General features: G+C 36.2%; 1 protein-coding gene across 1 annotated transcript in view; it reads right to left on the bottom strand.

Moving 5' to 3' along the window:
* Positions 1–20675, bottom strand: part of KCNH8 (potassium voltage-gated channel subfamily H member 8) — a 385437-nt gene that overhangs the window by 86342 nt on the left and 278420 nt on the right. The gene's annotated exons all lie outside the window — the stretch shown is intronic.

Below are 20675 nucleotides of genomic sequence, written 5' to 3'. Positions count from 1 at the left end.
AACCTGGGATTTCTACTCTCGGTAACAGTGTTGTACATTTCACTAGCCGTTAAGCTTATTTCTCAATTGGAATTTTAAGAAACAAAGGGGTTGAGTAGGTATTTTTCAACCCTACATGATAGTAAACAGCAACAAACACAAGAATCTAGACTTCATATAGGCAAGATGGGCTTTATTTCTTTTCTTTTTTTTTTTTTGATGGGCTTTATTTCTAATCTGTACAACCTTTCCTTATTTTATTCACCTGACCTGATATCAGTTGCCTTATAGGTCTTAGCTCATGTTTTCCTCAGGAAGCCTTCTCTACAACCTCATTCTGGTGTTTGGGGGTGGTGGGGGAAAACTGCACAACTATGAGGTTCCTATAATGGAATTGGGTGCCCCCCTACAACTGTTTCACGATACTGGTGTATATATGTGTCAAAACTTATCTAATTAAATGCTTCAAATATGTGCATTTTATTTTATGTCAATTATACTATCATAAAGCTGTAATAAAGCTATGTTAATAAAGATGGGAAATAGCCAGTATAATATTAATAATAATACAATGAAAACACAACACAAAGACCACTTTAAAATCCTTTACTGGAAATACTTTCTCTTTAAAATTTTATATTTAAAAATTCTGTGTGTGTGTGTGTGTGTTATGAAACACTATGGCAATTCAGCTCAACCCATAAGGTCCATGAGACTTTTGTTAAGGGATGTTAGGCATTGACCACTCTTTCCTTATTAACACTTCATTTAATGGCTGCCCAAGAAGAGATGGAAAGTCATTACATTGTTTAAGTAGTAATAATGCTGTCATTATCAACTAAAGTTATAGATTATGCAACTGTGCTAGGTAATTAAAATGCAGATTTGAAACAACTGGGTTCCTTGAGATCAAACAGAAATGCTCAGTGGCAAGTACTCTGTCTCATTTATCTTGTCTCTAGAGAAGTGTTTCTCAACCATTAGCTTGCCTCTGAAATATCTAGACAGCTTGTTAGAGACAGCCAGGTCCTATCCCTGGAGTTTCTGGTACAGCACATGGGAAGGTTGGGGAGAAGGGTTGAGAATTTCCCTTTGTAATAGGTTCCCACGTGATGCTGATGCTGCAGATCTAGGGGACCAAAGTCCCTCGACTTCGCAAAGTCACCTTCTAGAACAGTAGTTCTCAATGCTGACTACAGCTGGGAAAGCATTTTAAAAATACACTGTCCAAGTGCCACCTCCATGTACTGAATTGAAATTTCTGGTTCCGAGTTCAGGTACTGATATTTTTAAAAAGTTCCCCAGTAGAACCTGATGTGAAGATAGAACTTAGAACCATCATTCCAGAACTTAGCAAAGCCCCTAACAATAGTAGAGTTTAATAAATATTATTTCTAAAAGTGAAAGAATTAATGAACATATAAATTGTTCTTGCCCTCTGCAATAATATGACAACACAGATGCAATATAGCAACACATGAGCATTTATAAATTTGTATAGATCTCTGCACAAAGTATAATGAATGTATTTTTTGATGATAGAGAATAATAATAAAATGAAAATTACACATTATGAAAGCTGACACCATTAGTAAGCTATGACCATTTATTCTGTCTGGAAAGGCTTCGTGAAGGAATAAACTCCACATTCAAACACAGATTTAAATCTGGACTCTTCCATTAAATCTGGACTTTTCCTTCCATCTTTGGGAATGACTAACTTCTCTGAGCTTCATTTTCTCATTTGTAGAAATACGGACACTATCTAACTTGTACAGTTGCAGTGGGATTAAATGAGATGCCACATGAAGAAATGCCAACCCCTGTTAGTGGCAGATATTATATTAGTATATAATATCTCTTTTCTCTTTCTCATGTTACTTAAATTGGAACAGAGAAAGTACAAAATTCAGAAAATAAGAGGAAATATGAGATCAGGAGTGAGTCATAATGGAAAAGGAAGGTGGTGACTAAGTGTACTCAGTAGAACCCAAGGGTGCCATCTGATAGAACTGAGCATTTCTTAACTAATAGAAATGACAGGGAGGAAATCTAGGTGACAGTAGTTTAAAACTGGGGGAGTTATACACCTATTTGTGAACCTGAAGAAAGACATGCTCCTTTTCTCAGGACAAAGCACACATGGAGACACACACACAATTTTGTGTACATTTTCAGGTGGTTCATGGCCTTTTCCTACAGGCTGGGTCCAAGGGCCCAGATTAAAGAGTTCTGCTCTAGAATTTTAAGTGAAGGGAAGGAGGAAGTGATAAAGCATGATTTGGTAAAACCTGGTTTAATCCTGTATGGAAAAAGATTTAGACATAAAGACAGCTTATCCAAGGTTAATTAAAGAGATATCACAAAAGCAAAGCACATGTGCATTTAAAAAATATTACTGGTGTATTTGTATGCACTGTCGGGGGAGAGTCAAGACAAGTAAAATCAGGAAGCAGAGATGACATCTGAATAAATCATTGTACGCAGGATGCTGATTTCTGCAGAAGAGTGCTCTTACAGGCATTTGACCCAAGCCTTGTCAAGTACGGCCAACTACAAGATGTTGAATGGCTGGTGGGTTGGCTATTTCTCAAGTGCCTTCCAAGCAGTGCTCTGAAAGCGATGTCCTGTTTCTGCTCAAAAATGAAGTGATTAGAGGGGCTTGCCCCTTTGTTCCATGTTGGTCATTCCCACTAATTCTGGGGAAGTCTGAGCAGCTGAAAAATGTCATTTTGCCCAGAGAGTAAATATTGCATGACTAATTTTTTTATTTGATGCACAGAGGAATGAGAAAAACACCACCACACACAGTAAAGCCACTGCTTCCTCTCAGCTGAATCAGCTATAAAATCAGGTCATGAATTAAAAAACTGGACCCATCTACTGATCTTGAATTTGCTTACAGAACCTCAAGTCTTCTCATTAGAAAAATAAAACCAAACAAACCCAGCCAAAACCTTTGATTAAATTCCTTAATTGTAACAAAGTAAAATGTTTAAAAATTCTCCAAACCAAATCAGTTTCATAGAATTTGATTTTCTTAATAAAATAGGATAAAATTTTGTGATAGGTCATAAGGATTATATTAGATTATACTCTCACTCAATTCCTGTTCATTTACATATGTGTGAAACTGTCTCAGAAGCGATTTAGGGAGCAAAACACAGACAAACAACAGACCTACTTTTGTTGATATATCTTTTCTGTCTAGCCAACTGTTCTGTCTATTTTCAGAAGCATCTTGTTTTTTAAGAAGGGTTGTTACTAAACTGTGTTGCAGCTATTGGAGCACAAGCAATAATGATGATAAAAAAAACTTGGTAACACGGAAAGGAGGTAACACCCACAAATCCGGGGATGGGCTCTGGGGGCTAAAAAAAAACTTTTTCACAGAACAGCTTGTCCGAAATGAGAGCACATGTTCCACTGTAACAAGACAGCATGTCACTGTACTGTACAGAGGAAGCAATTTAACCAATTTGGAAGCCAATCTTTTTTTAATCTAGAGAAACCCATCTCTAAAGGGATGTCCTAGAACAGTCTGTCTGCTTTTGCTTGATTTTTTTCCCCTAAATTTTGAAGGAAAAAGCATACACAAAATGAAGTAGAATCTAAATATACTGGATACACTGCCATCTGATAAAAACAAAAGATATCGTAAAATAATCCTGTCATCACCAAAATAGATTAGATGAATAAAACAGAGGAGATTTATGAAATAAATATCAATTTCAAAGATAGAATGACTCTTAATGACCACGCTCAGAAGAGCCTATAATTAAGCATGATAATTCAATCCATATACTTTTCATTGCAGACTTAACCAGTATTTTGCTTAATTACATACTTTTAACTCTAAACAGGAGTTTCTTTTTATTTTAATCTAGGTTTCATACAGTAATATACTTACTTTTATGGTGCACATGTTTACATTCACAGTTTGTACAGGTGTGACCTGCTTTATACAATAGATGTGTTCCTGAAAAGTTTAGTTTATATTAGTATTTGGTAAATTAACAGATATTTTAGCTTTAATGAAAGGAATAGAAGCATGTTATTTAAGGAAAGCCTATGGGAGGGTATGGCCACGATGGCAGAATAGGAAGATCCTGAGATCACTTCCTTACACGGGCACACAAAAATGACAAATACTTACAGAGCAACTTTGATGCAAAAGTGTAGAAGACTAGAAGAAAAGATCTTCTTTAACTAAAGATGTAAAGAAGGAACCACAATGAGATGGGTAGGAGGGGTGGAGATGGGGTATAGTCAAGACCCATACCCACAGATGGGTAACCCACAAACGGGAGGATAATTACAATTTCAGAGGTTCTCCCCAAGGAGTGAAGGGTCAGAATCCCACCTCAGGCTCCCCAGCCTGGGGATCCTGCACTGGGAAAATGAGCACCCAGAACACTTGGCTTTGAAGGACAGTGGGGCTTACTTTCAGGAAAGCCAGAGGGCTGTGGGAAATAGAGACTCCACTCTTAAAGGGCACGCACAAATTCTCACACATTCCAGGACCCAGTGCAGAAGTAGTCATTTGAAAGGAGTCTGGGTCAGACACACCTGCTGATCTTGGAGCTCACCCTGGGGTCAAAGATGTTGGAGGCAGACATTCTGGGGAACTTGTTCTACCACAAGGACGCTGTTGCTGGCAAAGTACCACTTTGGAATCCTCCCTCTAGCTTATTAGTGTTGGGACCCAGCCCCAACAACCAGCCTGTCAACACCAGTACTGGGACACCTCAGGCCAAGCAACTAGGCTGGCAGGGACACAGTCTCACCTACCAGCAGGTTGGCTGCCTTAAGACCCCTTGAGCCTGCAACCACTCTGGGACCTGGCCCCACCCATCAGTAGCCAGCAACCTCCACAAAATGCAACCAACCAGACTGAGGGCCAGCCACACCTACCAGACCACCCACAGTAGTGAGCCTGCCAGAAGAAAAGGACTCACACAACCCATACAGGGGCACCCCAAGAGCATATAGCTCTGGTGACCAGAGGGGAATGCGCTGCTGGGATGCATAGGACATTTCCTGCCAAAGGCCACCTCCCCAAGGCCAGGAAAAGTAACCAACCTACCAAATACATAGAAATAAAACCAGCAAATTAGGCAAAATGAGACAAAAGAGGAATATGTTCCAAATGAAGGGACAAGATAAAACATCAGAAGAACTAAGTGAGACAAGGAGTCTACCTGATGAAGAGTTGAAGGTAATAATTATTAAGATGTTCAAAGAACGTGGGAGAAAATTGGATGAACAGAGTGAGAAGTTAGAAGTTTATAATAAAGAGTTAGAAAATATAAAGAAGAACCAAACAGATGAAGAATAACATAATTGAAAGAAAAAATACACTAGAAGGAATCAATAGTAGATTAAATGATACAAAGGAATGGATCAGAAAGCTGGAAGACAGAGTAGTGGAAATCACTGAAACAGAAGAGAAAAAAGAAAAAAAAAAGAATGAAAGAAAGTGGACAGTTTAAGAGACATCTGGGGCAACATCAAGAACACTAACATCTGCATTGTAGGGGTCCCAGAAGGAAAAGAGAGAGAGAAAAAGGCAGAAAACATACTTGAAGTCATAATAGCTGAAAACTACCCTAACCTGGGAAAGTAAATCCAGTTCCAGGAAGAATAGAGAGTCCCAAACAGGACCAACCCAAAGAGGACCACACCATAGCACACTGCAATTAAAATGGCAAAAATTAAAGATAAAGAGTGAATATTAAAAGAATTAATTAAAAGAAGCAACTGTTAAATACAAGGGAACTCCCATAATACAATCAGCTGATTTTTCAGCAGAAACTGCAGGCTAGAAAGTGTGGCATGCTATATTTAAAGTGATGAAAGGGAAAAATCCACAACCAAAAAAACTCTACCCCACAAGCTTTCATTCAGATTTGATGGCAAGATAAAGAGTTTTATGACAAACAAAAGCTAAAAGAGTTCAGCGCCACCAAACCAGCTTTGTAAGAAATATTAAAAGGACCTCTCTAAGAAAAAAAGAAAAGGCTACAGCTAGAAATATGAAAATTATGAGGAAAATCTCACTGGTAAAGGCAAATATAAAATAAAGGTAAAAAAATCAACCATGCATGAAGCTAGTAGGAAGGTTAAAAACAAAGGTACTAAAAGTCATCTATATCTAAAATAAGTAGCAAAGGATACACAAAACAAAAAGATACAAAATATGATGTCAAAAATTATATACATGGAGGTGGGGAGTAAATGTAGGTTGTCAAAATGCTTTTAAATTAAGAGATCACTATTATTAAAATAATCATGTATATACACAGGGTGTTACATATGAACTTTATGGTAACCACAAGCTAAAAGTCTATAATGGATACATTCACAAAAAAGAGAAAGTAATCCGAACATAACACAAGATGCAGTCAACAAATCACAAGGAAAGAGAGCAAAAGAAGAAACAAGGAACAAAAAAGAGCTACAAAAACAACTGCAAACAATTAAAAAAATGACAAGAACGTAAATATCAACAATTATTTTATATGTGAATGGACTAAATCTTCCAATCACAAGACATAGAGTGGCTGAATGGATACAAAACAAGACCCATGTATATGCTGTATACAAGAGACTCATTTCAGATTTAAAGACACACACAGACTGAAAGTGAGAGGATGGAAAAAGGTATTCCTTGCAAATGGAAATGAAAAGAAACCCAGGATAGCAATATTTATATCAGACACAATAGACTTTAAAACAAAGACTGTAGTAAGAGACAAAGAAGGACACTGCATAATGATCAAGGGCTCAATGCAAGAAGAAGATATAACAATTATAAACATATATGTATCCAACATCAGAGCACCTAAATACATAACGCAAATATTAACAGACTTAAAAGGAGAAATTGACAGTAATACACTAATAGTAGGGGACTTTAACACTCAACTTACATTGAAGGAGAGATTATCCAGAAAGAAAATCAATAAGAAAACATTGGCCTTAAATGACACATTAGACCAGATGCAATTAATATGTATATACAGAATATTCTATCCTAAATTAGCAGAATACACATTCCTTTCAAGTACACATAGACCATTCTCCAGGATAGAATACATGCTAGGCCACAAAACAAGTCTCTGTAAACTTAAGAAAATTGAAATCATATCAAGCACCTTTTCTAACCAAAACGTTATGAGACTAGAAATTAACTACAAGAAAAAAAAATGTAAAAGACATAAGCACGTGGAAGCTAAACAATAAGCTACTACACAATCAATGGATTACTGCAGATCAAATCAGAAAAAAAAACACACCCGGAGACAAATGAAAATGAAAACACAGCTATCCAAAATCTGTGGGATGCAGCAAAAGCAGTTCTAAGAGGGAAGTTTATAGTGATACAAGCTCACCTCAGGAAGCAAGAAAAATCTCAGATAAACAATCTAGCCTTACAATGAAAGGAACTAAAAAACAAACAACAGAACCCAAAGTTAGTGTTAATAGAAGGAAAGAAATCATAAAGATTAGAGCAGAAATGAATGAAACAGAGATGAAGAAAACAACAGAAAAGATCAATGAAAATAAGAGCTGGTCTTTGAAAAGATAAACAAAATTGATAAATCTTTAGCCAGACTTATCAAGAAAAAAAGAGAGGGTCAAATCAATAAAATCAGAAATGAAAAAGGAGAAGTTACAACTGACACCACAGAAATATAAAAGATCATAAGAGATTACTATGAACAATTATACACTAATAAAATGGACAACTTAGAAGAAATGGACAAATTCCTAGAAATGTACACTCTCCCAAGACTGAACCAGGAAGAAATAAAAAACATGAACAGGGGCTTCCCTGGTGGTGCAGTGGTTGGGGGTCCGCCTGCTGATGCAGGGGACACGGGTTCGTGCCCCAGTCTGGGAGGGTCCCACATGCCACGGAGCGGCTGCGCCCGTGAGCCATGGCCGCTGAGCCTGTGCGTCCGGAGCCTGTGCTCCGCAACGGGAGAGACCACACAGTGAGAGGCCCTAGTACCGCAAAAAAAAAAAAAAACCAACAAAAAAAGAACAACCTACCAGTAATGAATCAGTAATTTAAAAACTCCCAACAAACTAAATTCCAGATGTCTTTACAGGTGAATTCTGCCAAACATTTAGAGAAGAGTTTACATCTATCCTTCTCAAATGATTCCAAGAAACTTCAGAAGAAACACTTCTGAGCTCATTCTATAAGGCAAGCATTACACTCATAACAAATTCAGACAAAGATATCACAAAAAAAGAAAATTACTGGCCAATATCACTGATAACATAGATGCAAAATTCCTCAACAAAATATTAGCAAAAAGAATTCACCAATGTATCACAGGATCATACCCCACGATCAGCTGGGATTTACCCAGGGATGCAAGGATGGTTCAATATCTGCAAATCAACCAAAGTGATACATCACATTAACAAATTGAAGAATAAAAATCATATGATCATCTAAATAGATGCAGGAAAAGCTTTTGACAAAATTCAACAACGATTTATGATGAAAACACTCAACAGAGTGAGTTTAGAGGGAAAGTACCTCTACATAATTAAGGCCATATATGATATGTCCACAGCTAACCTCATACTCAGTGGTGAAAAATTGAAAGCTTTTCTTCTAAGATCAGGAACAAGACAAGATGCCCGCTCTTGCCACTTTTATTCAACATAATATTGGAAGTCCTAGCCACAGCAATCAGACAAAAAAAAGAAATAAAAAGAATCCAAATTGGAAAGGAAGAAGTAAAACTCACTGCTTGCAGATGATATGATACTATATATAGAAAGCCCTTAAAGCTATTAGAAATAATAAATGAATTCCGTAAAGTTGCAGGATACAAAATTAACATACAGAAATCTGTTGCATTTCTAAACATTAACAACAAGCTATCAGAAAGAGAAATTAATAAAGCAATACCATTTATAATTGAATCAAAAAGAATAAAATACCTAGGCATAAATCTAACTAAGGAGGTAAAAGACCTGTGTTCAGAAAACTATAAAACCCTGATTAAAGAAATTAAAGATGATTCAAACAGATGAAAGATATACCATGTTCATGGATTGGAAGAATTAATATTGTTAAAATGACTATATTACCCAAGGCCATCTACAGATTGAATACAATACAATGGCATTTTTTACAGAACTAGAATAATTCTAAAATTTATATGGAAGCACAAAAGATCCCAAATAGCCAAAACAACTTAGAGGAAAAAAAAAAAGTGGGAGGTATCATGCTCCCTGATTTCAAACTATATGTCAAAGCTACAGTAATCAAAACAGTATGGTACTAGCACACAAATACACATATAGATCAATGGAACTAAATAGACAGCCCAGAAAATGAACCCACACTTATGTGGACATTTATTCTATTCCAAAGTGGGGCAAGAATATATAATGGGGAAAAAAGAATCTCTTCAATAAATAGTGTTGTGAAAACTGGATGGCTACATTCAAAAGAATCAAACTGGACTACTCTCTCACACCATGCACAAAAATAAATTCAAAATTGATTAAATATAAGACCTGAAACCACAAATCTCCTAGAAGAAAATATAGTCAGTAAGCTCTTTGACATCGGTCTTAGTAATATTTTTTTTTTTTTTTGGCTACATCTCTTCACGCAAGGGAAACAAAACCAAAAATAAACAAATGGGACTACATCAAACTAAAAAGTTTTTTCACAGTGAAGGAAACTATCAACAAAATGGAAAGGCCGTTTACTGAATGGGAGAAGATATTTGTAAGTGATATTTTCAAGAAGAGGTTAATATCCAAAATATACAAAGAACAAATATAACTCAACATCAAAAAAAAGATCAGATTAAAAAATGGGCAGAGGATATGAACAGCTCCAAAGAAGACATACAGATGGCCAACAGGCATAGGAAAATATGCTCAACATCACTAATCATCAGGGAAATGCGAATCAAAACTACAATGAGGCATCACCTCACATCTGTCAGAATGTCTATCATCAAAAAGAAAAGAAACAAGAAGTGTTGGTGAGGATGTGGAGAAAAGGGAAACCTCATGCACTTTTGGTGGGAATATAAATGGAAAATATCATGGAGGTTCCTCAAAAAATTAAAAACAGAATTACTAAATGTTTCAGCAATTCCACTCCTGGGTTTTTATCCAAAGAAAACAAAAACTCTAAAACTATATATGCACCTCTGTTTATTGCAGCATTATTTACAATAGCCAAGATATGGAGGCATCTTAAGTGCCCATTAATAGGTGAGGGGATAAAGAATATGTGGCACGTGCACACACACACAATGGAATGTTAGCCATAAAAAATGAAATCTTGCCACATATGACAACATGAATGGACTAGAGTATATTATACTAAGTGAAATAAGTCAGTCAGAGAAAAACAAATATTATATGATTTCACTTACATATGGAATCTAAAAATCAAAACAAATTAACAAACATAACAGAAACAGAGTTCTATATGGAGAGAACAGGTGGTTGCCAGAGGGAAGCAGGGTGGGGGGAAGAAAGAAATATATGAGGGAGATTAAGAGGTACAAACTTCCCATTGCAAAATAAATGTCACAGGTATGAAATGTACAGTGTGGGGAATATAGTCAATAACTGTGTAACACCTTTGTACGGTGACATACCATAACTAGACTTATTATAGAGGTCATTTTGAAATGCATAGAAATATTGAATAACTATTTTGTGTAACAGGAACTAATATAGGTCAATTATATTTCAAAAACAAACAAACAAACAAACTCACAGGAAAAGAGATCAGATTGTGGTTACCAGGGGTGGAGGGTGGTGGGTGGAATTGGATAAAGGCAGCCAAAAGGCACAAACTTCCAGTTATAAGACAAATAAGTACTAGGGATTTAATGTACAACATGATTAATATGATTGACACTGCTGTATGTTATATATGAAAATTGTTAAGAGAGTAAATACTAGTGTTCTCATCACAAGGAAAATTATTTTTTCTATTTCTTTAATTTCATATCTATTTGAGATGATGAATGTTCATTCATTAAAGTTACTGTGATAATCATTTCACGATACATGAAAGTCAAATCATCATGCTATATACCCTAAACTTGTACAGTGCTGTATGTTAATTACATCTCAATAAAACTGGAAGAAAAAAGGAAAGCCTATAGTGAATCTCTTTAGTGTTATAAAACACTTCAGTAATATGAAAAAGCATCCAGTAGGACATGAGCTTATGAAATCAGATTTATATGTGTGTGTAAAGATGAGTTTATATGGATAGAGAAAAGAGAGAAAGGATTAGCACATGTATCATAACATCTAGCATTCAAAATGGTGTTTTACTTAATTTGGTATGAATGAACCCTGTTGTAATGGGGTTTAGCTAGAAACTAGAATGGAGCCCATGTTAGGAGTTTCCTTTTATAAGCTGACACAGAGTTAATACTTTATTGAGTGCTTCTATCTTATTTATATGCACTAACCCTATAGAATAGGTACAATTATCATCCATCATTTGATTCATTATTTCATTAATCATTACAACAACTTAGAAATTATTATCCCCATTTTTAAAGATGAGAAAACTAAGGCTCAGAGAGATTAAATGCATGTTCAAGATGGCAGAGTCAGGATTTTAATCCAGATCTGTGTGCTTTGACAGCCCAGATTCTATGTCCGCTGTGCCATAATGCTTCACATGCTATATGTACAGACCCAACGGCACTGGTGTTGCAGCTGGTGAATGCCTTTACAAGCAAGGTGCCATTTATATTATGCTATATATATATATATATATATATATACACATGGTGGAGAAAGAAGCCGTCTTAGCTAAGGCTCTCTGGAAGCAGAGAAGCCTTTAAGTGTAAGTAATCTAAGTGTTGGGTCCAGTACTATAAATATCCTTAGGAGATAATAAGGAAGGAACACAGAGAAAGGAAGCAGCCAATGAAGCAAGCCTAATCCAGAAAGCTACCACTACCGGCAACTGGCGCTTAATCCTATTGGAAGACGCTGGGACCAGTGTAGAACAAACCCTTGTTAGAGCAGGGGAAGATTTGCACCATCTCTCAGCCATCGTTGATTGGGGACTGCTCATAGGGAGCATTAATTCCCCACAGTGCCATGCCCGCTATCAGAGGAGCCTTCCACAGCTTGGGACAATGCCTCAGGCAAATCGATCAGACCCTAAGGATGAGACTCAGACAGATTTAGGGGACATGGTGGAGTACCAACAACATTCGCAATAGCAGCCAACCTCAACTCAAGGCCAAGTATAATATTGGACTAGGCATTTTCTTTCATATAACATCATTTTCACCCAACTCTCAAGATAACTCTGCTTTTTTTTTTTTTTTTAAACTGATAGAGACCCAACAGAGAATTTGAGCAATTTTCTCTTCTTTTTTTAGGAACTGTTATAACTGACAGGTAAATTCATCACTCTCTAACTTAAACATCCATGTCTTCCTGCTATATGACACTGCTTATAAAGAGGTAATCATTTAAAATTATCATTTAATTGTGCTTATTGAAACCATTACTATATAAGTTTGCGTTTCCAGTGTCCACTTCTGCTTAGAGGGGGGAAATGTGTCCCAAAATAAATAAAAAATAAATAATCTCAGAGAAAATAGAAGATTTATCCAAACGTAATTCACAGTGTAGACATGGAATAATGTGGTATTTAGACCCTGAATATTATTGGGCTGGCTAAAAAGTTCATTTGGGTTTTTCTGTACCATCTTATGGGAATACCCCAGTGACCTTTTTGGTCAACCCAATACTTTAAAAGTGATCAAGAAGTTCCTAATGTAAATTCCAAGCATAGAAAATACTATAGTTAACATTTGCTTCCCCTCACCCCATAACTCTGATAACCTACTTAATCTTCTTGGACATCATTAGGTTGAGAGGTGGAAGATCACTGTGATTCTTGTGAGTGATAAGGCAGCTAGTGGCTGGCTGGGAGAGGCAAAGCAGAGGGAGACAATGATGGCTATGGGCCACAACATGAGAACTTCTTTGACCTCTTCAGTCTTCTTGGCAAGGGGCTGAAATGTGGGACTGCTCAGTTGCACAGGTGACTGACAACTATCAGGAGAAATGTCAGAAGTTTGAGTGTGTCTGTGTGTTTATGTGTGTGTGTATGGGGAGTGTGCAGCAATTGAGACCCAACACAATTGTGAGATACTGTATTTGCTGCTGTAGATACTCAAAAAGAGTTGTTCACCCCAAACAAAATATCAAAGAAAAGCTTGAGATTTCAACTCCATTGTCTCAAAATATCTACACCTACAGCTTTGATAACATCATTGATAAGAAACATACTTGTCTCCATTCTTCAAGGTTCATCCAGTGCCTGCCACCATAATTTTTTGTTTTGTTTTTTGTTTTAAAGAACATTTTTTACTTTGGGATAATTTTAGCTTAACACAAAAGTTGCAAAGAATACAGAGAACCCCTGTACACTCTTCACCCAGTTTCACCTATTGTTAATATCTTACATAACAGTGGTACACAATTTGTCAAAATTATGAAATTAACATTGTACATTACTACTAACTAGACTACGGACTGTCTACATTTTAACTGAAGAAACAGAGTCAAGGAGAAGTTCAGAGACTTAGCTTCCAAAACTCACTCTCGACCTTCCACCTTGTCCCCGTTTTAGAGGATGTGACTGAGGACAAGACTAGAGGAGCACAGGCTGTAGTGGTATTTGATACTGATTCATTGATTCCACTAAGGAGGAGGTCCCAATTTGAAGAGGAACTTCATTCCTTGGAATTCCCACGAATCTCACACTTTGGTTCTCACAAACTAAGAGGAGACTTACATTTCTGAAGTGGTACAATCTACCTTTGAGGCAAAAGTCTGAAACAAAAAGGATTAATCACAGAATAGTAGAGACTGGACTTTGAGTCAGGAAATGAGTCTCCTAATCTTGGTCTTGCCTCTAATTACATGTATGATCCTTTATACATCAGTTAGCCTTTCTGGTCTTCCACTTTTCAACTTGTGTATGAAGTGACTGGATTGAGTAATCTCTAGGTTCTTTTTCAGGTCTAAGATTTTATGAAATAAGATCCTGTAATGTTTTTTCACAAATGGGTGAATTTTTTAAAGAAAAATGCTTCTGTAATAACCCATGATTTTGTGACTTTCTCTTTTATTTGTTTTTAATTATTTGAATGATGACCCACTGGCAAATATTGATGGGATAAGGATGCAAGTTTTTCACATTTTGATGCATGTATCATTTCTGCTCTATTTCCACTGCTGAACAATTCTTCAGAGCAAGAAATGTTAGATGCGATTAGTACTGTCAAGAAAAAAATGTACCATTTGTGCTAAAATCAGCCCAGAGTTGGCCAATTCTCTGAAGTCTACTTACATTTGAAGTTCCTATTATAGAAACTTCCTAAATATTGATAACCAAGATATAGCATTTCACTTAAGCAATGATTAATTGAAATATTATACACTATTGCAAACTGCAAAAATAAGCTGTCATCACATACATCAAAAAAACAAAACCAAACAAAAACACCTTAGAAAGAATGCAAAATGTGAAACAATCCAAAACTACAGTTGAGCAGCTACTGTAGAGTTTTCTAATCAATCCTAAGAAGAGGCAGAACAAACCACCTGATTCCAGCCAACTGGGGCACTTCCAAATGTCTCTCAAATTTAGTGCTAAAAATAAAGGAAAATCGAACATAGATTGGGCTCATGGCTAAGTTAGCAGAACATAAACGATAAACTATTTGCACTTAACCTTCCTACCTAAAATGCTCATACAACTCACAATGCTTTCAGATCTGTGCCTCCGTGTGGGCGTTTTTTCCTGAGTAATTGCCCTGGTGTTTCTCATGGATTAATGAGTTTGTGGGACATATATTCATGGCTGAGCTCGGTGTATCATGTACAAGTTGTCACTAAGAAAGTTTAATCCAAAGCACTCATCACTTGCACCTACATCAGGACAAAAACCTGTTTCAGGAAGATAATTTAGGATAAAGGTAATTGAATCCAGCCAAATTATTTTATTTTATTTTTATTATCTGCTCCCAATTTCCTTCTTGTTCTCTCTTTTGTCTCAAAGGTTCAGAGTTGGTGCAAATCTAGGGAAGAAAAATGAATTGACACATCCACGTCCACAGACCATTTCTCAGTTGTTTTTAGTACTTGCCTGACAGTCATTTAAGTTAGAAACATAGGGTTTTGGCATCTACTGAAGAGGAATCTCAAATTTCTCTGGTTTAAAGAATTTCAAATCAAAATTCTGAGCACATTTCTTCCAAATACATTAGAGGGAGATACACTTTCTAACATCTCAATGATAAAAGTAACTCTAAGATAAATTAGACCACATAATATGTTGGAATGTTTTACTCAAATAGCCCATTAAAGAGTTGATTCTGAGTCATATCTAGCAATGCATTTAAAACCATGTAACTAACTTTGTTTGATGGCTTGTTGGGGCGTGAAGCACACTAAGTAGTGGGAGTTTGTGTGACCATTCCAAAATAAGTTTTTAGTCAGTGGGTGGCGGAGTGATTGGACTTGAAATAAACAGGGCAATGTGGTTATGTCAGAGATCGAAAGGGTGGCATGGGAAGTTTTAAAAATGAGAAGTAGACAGAGTACAGAGAGGCAACACATAAAGGAGCCAGAAGCACAGACAGAACACAGAAAAGAAACATGACTACAGAGAAGAGTGTCAACCCAGGCAGCGCAGGAAAGCTTGAAAACCCAGAAGGCAAGCAACGCGGCATCCAGAAATGCATAGGAAACTTGTCTTGGAATTATATTGCCTGACCTTGTTGTATCTTAGTTCTGCCACTTAATCATTATGTAAAGTTGGGTAAGAGTCTTATCCTCTTTGTGCCTTAGTTTGTTCCTTTCTAAAATGGAGAACGTGGCAGTAACTTACCTCACAAGCTGTTGTAAGGTTAACTCACCCAATTCACATCCAGTGCCTAGCAGAGAGCGGCATAACACAGAGCAAGCTTAGATTAAAAAGCTATTTTTTCAAAGGAATGAAGGTTTTCTGTCTTACGGAAAATAACGGAGACCTTTAAAATCCTTCATTATTGAAAACGTGTAAAATATGAATCCAGAATCCTATTTCCATAAGTGGAAAATAATGAATACAATAGTAGATATAAAGGACACAATCACATCCTTCTTGGATATCAAGGCTCTTGCATCATTCATAATTACAAATGCTACTTTCCATGATGAGATACGATACTGAAGACATGAAATGGGTAGGATATGGGCTCGTATTTCAGAATACTTCCTGGCTTCCAATTGCTTTGCTGTTACCTCACTGATTATGGTAAAAATAGTGGTAGTAAGTTGTAATATTTTTATTTGTGCACTTGTGGTTGGAGACCACACATTGATTATCCAATGTGCTGAATATATTCAGTGTGCTGAATACATATATTTAATATATAATGTTTATATATTAAAACATAAATATGTTATTTAATATATAATGTTTATATATTAAAACATAAATATGCTTTAATATTTATATATCCTTTAATTTAATCCTGTATTGTATAATTTAATTTCTTACAACTCTAACAGCTAAGTATTATTATATGAAATGTTGATATTAAAATATTGGTACTAAAAAAGGTTAAAGTAAAACATGACCAAGAGCAGACATCTGTTAAGGAGAAAGACTAGGTTTTTTTGTTTGTTTGTTTTGTTTTTTTTTGCGGCACAGGGGCCTCTCACTGTTGTGGCCTCTCCCGTTGCGGAGCACAGGCTCCGGACGCGCAGGCTCAGCGGCCATGGCTCACGGGCCCAGCCGCTCTGCGGCATGTGGGATCTTCCCGGACCGGGGCACGAACCCGTGTCCCCTGTATCGGCAGGCAGACTCTCAACCACTGCACCACCAGGGAAGCCCAACACTTCCTGATTTCTGAATGCTCTGTTCCCAGCCAGGTAGACATTCAGATCAGTTCCCTTTGCTTTAACCTTCACCACTGGAGGCTTTTCTTGAACCAGGAGACTGGTTCAAGAGGCTTTTCTTGAACCAGGAGACTAAAATGTTACCTTCATTGCTTCTACCTGTCCCATAGTCTCTAAATAGCTTCTAATTAGTTAATTAACTAATTCACTCAATTAGCAAATAGTGACAACGTATAATGCTTGAGATGCTGTGTATTATATAAAGATAAGGGAGATGAGGTCTTCATTATGGGGCAGTCTATTGGGGGAAACCCTAATACAAGTATAACGTGGACCAAACTAAGTGCTCCTTGCTAGAGCAATCAGAAAGGGTTTAAAGGAGGGTAGGAGTATTTAAGTTGTACTGTAAGAATGAGTAAGATTTGGAATAACAGAGATGGAGTAACGTACATCTTGGGAAGCTGAACGCACATGAATAAAGGCACTAGGCCGGTATAATACAATGCATGTATGGGGAAAGGGAAATCATGCAATTTGGCTAAAGTGAAAGGTGTGGGATGGAAAGTCACATAAAGTATGTCTAACCTACACGTTTCCAAACTTAAATATTTTCCTTTTCTTTCAAGGTATCAAAGATCAACCACCACAAGAAAAGTTGGGTTTAAACTGTGATATCAAGGCTCATATTCGATGAGCCTTGATACTTCCTGGCAAGAATGTTAAACCTTTGGATAGATTAACAGGAAAAATTGTCAAATCATTCTCCCTCTATGTGTGTGTGTATGCGCGCGTACGTGTGTGTGTGTAACAGAGAAATCACAAATAACTGGGGGGTGGATTTAGTTTAATTCTTCATAGAGTCAAGGGGAATTTGTTCAACTTTGCTTTGAGAATCTGATAATGCAAAAAGATAATGCCCATTTTTAATTTTAGAAATAAGTTGTAAAGAAATGATAAACCAAATCGTACTGAGGCTTTGAGAAACTCCTGGAGAAACCTTTCGGGATTCATCTGAGGGTCATTCAGTCTGGCTACAAAGTCCAATAAATGTAGAAGCATGACAGGCACTTTTCAGTCTTCTGAGAGGCTCTTACTGAAGATTTCAGTTTGATGACATTGAACTCTTATGCTGGTATCTAGATAATTATTTGTAATCATTATGAATCACCATCACTATGATGCAACTTATAAACATCTTAAAGGATCTTTCAGGATATTCCAAATTGTCTCACCTGCAGTGAGACAATTTAGGGGTATTTTTATCTTGTCTCACTTTTCAGTAATCCAAGTAATCAATTTTTCATTTCCATTGCTGAAACAGATCAATTCCTTAGCTCTCTGCTCCTTTATCCCCCCCACTGGCTTACCGCACTTTAACCACATTGATTACCTGCTGTAGCTCCCGCTAGACTGGCATCTTTGTGAGAGTAGAGATTATGGTCTCTCTAACACACCTGATTCCTAAGCCTAACTTGGAATTCAAGGTGTGGCACCTAATATGTACTCAGTACCTGTTTGTTAAGTGAAAAAGCATATCTTTCTAAATCATAGAGACCACAGAATAGATACTCTTGCCATGTATATAAAGCAGGCTTTGGGTTTGCAGAACGGCTTGGACTGCAGCCCCATCATTACTTAATAATGTGATTTCAGGTGAGCTAGCCTTCTAAGTTCCAGCTTCTTCAACTAAAAAATGGAAATAAAAATGTCTCCTTGTCTGTTGTGATGACTGAAGAAGATAATTTTGCAAAACATCTGGCATGGTTCCTGGAGTGTGATTACCTGCTTAAAATGTTGGTTCCTTTTTACTTCTTCTATCACTTTTTCACAAATAACTATATTACTCAAAAATAAGTTAGCTTTCTAAATTCGAAGTTGAGTTGACAACTAATTTTCGTCATCTATCATGGATATAACTAAAAATGGACATATGCCAGTGGGGAAATTTGAGCATTCAAATAAAGTGATCCATAAATGTAGACAGAGAATAAAATATATTGAATATCTCAAAGGCTTCATTATCACTTAGCTAAACCATTTGTTTCCTGATTCCACTGCAGTGTCGACTAATTTGAAGGAGGATATTTTGACCCAGTGTTTTGATTGCTATGACCTTTGACCCCCATCCCCATCTAGATACCATGATTTGGTTTATCTCATGCTCTTTGCTCCTTGTTCAAAGAAATAAAAACAAATTTTAATTATTTTATCCAATAAATAAATATGATTAGTAGAAATGAGACAAATACAGTTGACAATGTTTAAAACAGAGCAAGTTGAAATTGGTTAGTTTCCAAAACAAACAAAACAAAACAAAAATGACCTGATTGAAAATAAACATTCCTTAGGAAAACTGAATATAGCAAACATTGATTGGGGGAAAATTAGACATAGTAGAAACAATGAATCAATAACAAAATTTGCAATCGCTAAAACTGTACAGAGTCAAATTGTTATTCATCAAAAAATGACTGAAGAATAAAATCTTCTTGAAAAAAATTAGTTCTCAATTTAAAACTTAAATTGAGAAGATTGGACTTGATAGAAATGTTGTCACAAAAGAAAACTCATCCTATCTGATGTGGAATTTTAAAAAAATGATTGATGAATTAAATCTTTGGTGTAAAGTTTATGTATAAAATAACTGGATAAAAATAATTCCAATACAATAAAAAGAAAATGGAAGAAAACTGTTTAACCCTGCTGTATAGGTATTTGATTAAAAAATTAAATTAGTATGATGAAGTTCTAGCAAATTCATCTAGCCCTCTAGATGAGAAATCAGAAACGAGGCTATCATTCTAACGGTAACGTCTGTATCCACTATACAATGGAAATGTCCTTAGGGGTCAAGAGAGTGAGCACAGAACATTCACAGGATTAACATAGGATGTTCAAAATGTTAGGATCAATATAGCTTGTATTCATCAAAATCAATTCAGTATTTGGTCGGATAAAGATTTTTAAATTGTCTGATATCTTTGAATGTAATTGTTGACAAAGAAAATAGAGTATTTTATTAAAATAATTCCATTAAACTTGCCATCCAAAGAAGGAAACTTTCCCTTCTAAAGAATGAAAAATATTTAATTCACTAATTTAAAATAATGTCAAATCTATTTTTAAACTTGGCAGTGGCAATGAATTTCTGTCCTCTTTCTCTCTACCTCTTTCTCTCTCCCCCTCTCTCACCACACTCAGTACAGCCATGATATCTGTAAAGAATGACCGCCATAACATGACTTGCTTACACCGTTTGCCTAGCATGTTCTCAACAGAGAAATCACAGAGAGTCACATACCCTCACTTGTCAACAAAAAAATACTGGATTATTCATTTAAGAATATCTAACCCTTCAGAATCCTATTACACATAGTATTATTTTTTGGATTTTTGCAGATACATTTGCATTGCTATGAATAAACGTTTTTGTATGCAACACATAAAGCACTGTATTTGAAGACCAGAATCATGTATGTTCACTTATGACAGATTCTTAATGCAACTCAGGTGCTGACTGACTCTTTGGAATTGTTTTGTTGGTGACTCTCAAGTGGATCAGAAAGAGTCACTACATATCTCAAAATATACCATTTAGCCACAGAATACCTTTGCAACCTGTGAACCTAAACCAGTATATTTTAAAAATTAATGGAATTAGCTAGCACTACAGCATGATTTTATGGGCAGATGATAAAATTAGAAACACCGCCCTCCTTCTCTGCATCACATTCAAAAAACTCAATCTTGACAAAATT

The sequence above is a fragment of the Delphinus delphis genome, chromosome 4, assembly GCF_949987515.2.
Source record: "Delphinus delphis chromosome 4, mDelDel1.2, whole genome shotgun sequence".
NCBI classification, from domain to species: domain Eukaryota; kingdom Metazoa; phylum Chordata; class Mammalia; order Artiodactyla; family Delphinidae; genus Delphinus; species Delphinus delphis.
Note: the sequence above shows the minus strand (reverse complement) of the source record. Positions and strands in the feature narration are given on the sequence as shown.